This window comes from Perna viridis, chromosome 7, assembly GCF_037379345.1.
Source record: "Perna viridis isolate PV_CMFRI_1.1 ecotype Kerala chromosome 7, ASM3737934v1, whole genome shotgun sequence".
NCBI lineage: Eukaryota > Metazoa > Mollusca > Bivalvia > Mytilida > Mytilidae > Perna > Perna viridis.
The window spans coordinates 48,711,639-48,716,435 of record NC_142451.1 but is presented as its reverse complement, the minus strand read 5'-3'; the positions used below and the strand labels follow the sequence as shown (position 1 = coordinate 48,716,435).

Below are 4,797 nucleotides of genomic sequence, written 5' to 3'. Positions count from 1 at the left end.
ATCAATAACATGATAGTTTGGCCTTCCTCGTAACAGTTTCTTCGCAACATGAATATAACAAATCACAAATATCTTATCCCTACGATGGGCATATTTATTGTACATATATAAAAAATTTCAATGTCCTTATATAAAGTGTAAAATATAGATAAAACTAAATATCTATGTCTTTATATCAAGGAAAAAATATAGATTAAAAACAAAAAAAATCAATTTTTGCGTTTAACATGATAATAGTGATAAGAAAATCGAGCAATCTATCTACCTATCTATTTATCTACCAACCAATCAGTCAATTTATCTGTCACAAGTGTTAAAAAAAAATATAGAGAAACAGACACTGAAAACTTAACAGTTACATCAACATAAATACTTTCATTAGAATTCTCTTTCATTTAATGAAAATATTAAAAATAAATAACTCAGTACATGAGTATGAAACAACTGGATGGAACGTTGTATCATTAAAATTCAAGAGAGTATTATTTCCTAAAAAGAAAGAAATCAACCGAAATGAAGTTCAAGTATGAGGAACCAGGAAACACCATGATATAAAAACAACACAGTCAGTCGAATCAACCATAAATAACGTTTGTAACCTCAATATTTTTAAAACATATACCATATCATTTTGTTTTTATTTTATTCCGTCTGTAGAATTTTTTATTTAATTCGTCGATAGTTTGGAACATGGACCGAAATATCTTTATCTATTTATTTACTCCGTCGATAGTTTGGAACATGCGCCATATTATCTTTATGTTTTTATTTAACTGTTGTTTTTTTATTTTATCTACTCCGTCAATAGTTTGGTACATATCATGATTATGAGTCTTAAGTGTTCTTATTTTGCAAGTTGTTCATGTAAGTCTAACTGTAAAATGAAAACAGGTTTATGCATTCTGACTATAAACTTCATGCTCTATTCCTCTACGAGAAACTTTTTGTAAAAAGTTTCATTGTTCACATTTTTCCACATATATTAGACAAATACTTGTACGTCAAATTTATCTGTCGACGATAGTTCATATGTCTTATGTAGCACAACTCGTTTTATATATCTAAAATTAATCTTGCTTGGTATAGAACAAGGCCAATTAATCGTTTTTAATTTTGTTGTATTTTAAAGTTTAATGTGATATAAGAACAACTTAAGTTTTAACCTGATGCAATCTTCTGCTTCTTTTGTTTGCAAAATAGTGTTGATGTCTCTGCAGCGAAGAGAACTACATATGGACCATTACATTTTCTTTAAAAAATGCATTTTTGTAAAAGTTTCTCTGAACAGATGAGCATAGGATATTAACGATCTGCTATAAGCTCCTGGAGAAATAATAAAGTTTGAATTCTCTTTATTCTATGCTACTTTTCGATTGTGTGTGTGAATTTTTCATAACATACGAATATGAGATAAAAATGTTGCCTTTATAATTGATAACTCAATTTGATAAGTATCTGATTTTTAATATTGTATAAATATGTTAAACTTATGAGAACAAATGTTAAACCTTAAACTGTTGGTTTTGTTTCAGAAAACAATGGACAAAAGTTTCCTGATTTGTATTAATAGTTTCAATCTCAAATTATTCAATTTATTACCAATTCATTATGAATTAAAAAAAATCAGGAACAACATTGTGTGAGTTATTGCACTTTTGAAGAGAATGCAATGTGTTGTTATCTTGTAATACTTGATTAAACTTGAGCAACGGTTTTGACCATTTCTAAACTACAGAAAAGAAAACGAACCCTACATTCAAACGAATTAGTATGTTGTATATTACGTTGTCACGACAACAACACAACAAATTTATTTACATTAAATGATATAAGAACGACGTAGTAGTCGTTAATAAAAATATGTCTTTCATGATAAAAAAAACAGTTAATGAAACATACATTTTTGAATAATTTTAGCTGTTTTCTTTTAATCGACTGACATCGCATTCTAATCCTTTCTTCAACGTGTATTAATATTAAACGAGCTCATATAAAAATCTTTTAAATCGAACTGTTGTTGGAAAATTATGTCCATTATAAAAACATAATTATTGACAAAACATATTTACAAGTTGTTACAACAAGATAGTTATTAATAAATGTTTAACATTTAAGAAATATTCTTAACTAAATAGTAAGAAAATCAAACTTACCCTGTTGAAAATCTTTACACTGTAATCGTGTAATAACAATTGAAGCAGAAAATATAAACAATTAACTCATAAAACAACAATATTAAACTCCCAAACAATTTTATTGGAATATAAATACCATTTAAAGTCTGACCCAAGGGAAGCTTTTAATACACAATCATAAATAATTAAAATTATCATGTTCTCTCTGTGTATTAAGGAAATCTTATTAGGGTTTAAAAACATTTTTATAATTGCAACATAGATGCATATTATAGGGGTGATTTTTTTATTATAATAATCGTGATTTCAATTTTAATATATAATATGAAAATGAAGAAATTGAAGATATTTCATTCAGATTTCCATTCCCATAACATGGTTTTGTTTTTGTGCAAGTGATTGAAAGGCTTTATATTTAGGAAACTGTGCATTATAAAATAAAATTATACACTTTATATGATCCTAAAAATGCCTAAAACAAAGTCAGAGGTAATATTTCTCTGACCAATGGCTAATTACATCTTTATACACTATAAATTCTCTTCTATCGGTTCAATATTTTTTTTCAAAAAGAACCATTTCACTTTCTTTCTTTTAAAGCGTTTCCAAATTGATAAAAAGAAAAACAACTATAAAAGTCTGTACCAAATAAAACTGGAGAAATGAATAAAGGATATGAACAAATGATTCAATGTTAAAAATGTTTTATTTCAATTTTACTGAGTTCATCGAGGAACAGAATATTTGAAAACAGTTGGTAAAGAGAATTGGAAAGCACATAATAAATAATATATATGATTTATATGAAGATAAAAGAAAAGGCATCCTCCACAGTTTCGTAGTTCTGACTTTTGGTATCGATTTTGCAAAATGAACATCACAGAATTGTGTTTTACGCTACGTTGTTGCAGTCGAAACGTTTCAGTAGTTGGAGATGCTTCAAGTGCAGGCACATAAGAAAGGGCTTTGATGTTGAGTCAGTTAGAGTTCATGTCAACAAAAAAATTAATCCGCTGAATTATTAAACACAACCTCAAAGGCTTAATAAAGTTTCTTTTACTGTCAAAATCTCAGACCAGTTGAATGGAAATCCGCAGATTGATAGAATATAGTCGTATAAATTAATGGTATATTGGATATTTTGTGGTGCGAAAATAACGACTCTCCTGAGAAAAGCGCATAAAATCCTTTCTATTACATTGTTATGTTAAATAAATATTATCTCAGCTTAGTATTCAGAAATAGAGGGGATAAATATATTAATAGTGTCATATATACCATTCTTTCCAACCCAATTGCATGCCGGGGCCTTTAAACTCGTTATTTAAGATATCTTAATTGAGAAAACATGCCAAATTCCAGTTAATGTCGAATCACATACGGGTATTCCAGTCTAGCCTTCTGTCCTATCTTGTCTTTTGTCTTTCATTCATCTCCTGACACCACAGAAAATAAGGATCGAAATGGCGGATATATAATAAATGTCTTCTAGGTAGACGTCAAATTTGAGCACGTGCTGTCTGATGTTGTGTCAAAATACAAATTTTGCTGAAACTGGACTAAAACGAGGTGACTGTTTGATATCAGATGACATATCAGGAAGCCAAACCCAAAGCAGCTGTATCGTGCAACTTTTTGCATCATGTATTTCTAAAACCTATCTAAAAATGTCCGATGATCTCCTAAAATGCAATGTTTCATGAAATTTCAAAATATTTCTTTTTCATGTTGATTACACAATTTTAAATTTAAAGCAGCTAAAATTATGTTATGGCTAGTCTTTTTGCCCTGACTGCAAATTCCCCATGCTTACCATTTTGTAATTTGAATTCACGAATAAAAGAACTCGATGTGAAAACGCGCATTCCGGGATTCTATTATTGATTATTGGACATAGATATATCGTACAGAAAATTATTTTTTAAAAAATTAAAAAATCCTTTCAAATGAACGCTACCAATATTTTTTGAGTCGATTGTGCTTCCTGTAAGACTTGTAATTCATTGAATTCTGAGAGTACAGAGAAGACATTACTTTCAACAAAAATGGACAATGAAAGATAAATTCTGGTATTAAATACTAAGATAAAGAATATTCAGGATGTAGAATCTACATTAACGTCTAATTCTTCCCGAAACAACTGAAAAATCAGATATCTCAAATTTTGAAGCAAAAATTTAAATATAGAGAAAAATTTGAACTTACAATGTGAATTGATAACGAAAATCCTCATTCTTCTTACTCTCTGTATAGTATACGCCCCGTTTTGTTGTTTCGGTGAACAAACAAACATGGGTTTTTGCAAGGAAAATGCAAGGTAACATTGATACCTCATAAAAGAAACTTATAACATGGTATGAATGTCGAGTGGACCTGTTTAATTGGAGACGTTAGTGTGTTTCATCCTTAGTTTTATTGACTATATTTTCGGAGAATTATTGTCAAGAAAATAATCGTAACTGCAATTGTACTACAAATAAGAAAATATGTCGGAACTACTGGTAGTTTAAACTAATATCTTTTGTGTAAAAATCATCAGTGAATTTTTCATAGGAAATTCAAAGATTTTTTTCTTCAAAATACAAATGTATAGTTAGAAAAAAACACATCACCACATGGTCAACAGTTTGAACAGCATCTGTAAAAGTACATTAACTGCGTA

General features: G+C 28.8%; 1 long non-coding RNA gene across 1 annotated transcript; it reads right to left on the bottom strand.

Moving 5' to 3' along the window:
* Positions 1–2,822: 2,822 nt before the first annotated feature.
* Positions 2,823–4,457, bottom strand: LOC148613080 (uncharacterized). The gene is made up of 2 exons (XR_015923960.1): positions 4,341–4,457; positions 2,823–3,817 (listed from the first exon to the last, which is right to left on the bottom strand). It is a non-coding gene; the product is annotated as an uncharacterized LOC148613080 (long non-coding RNA).
* Positions 4,458–4,797: the final 340 nt, after the last annotated feature.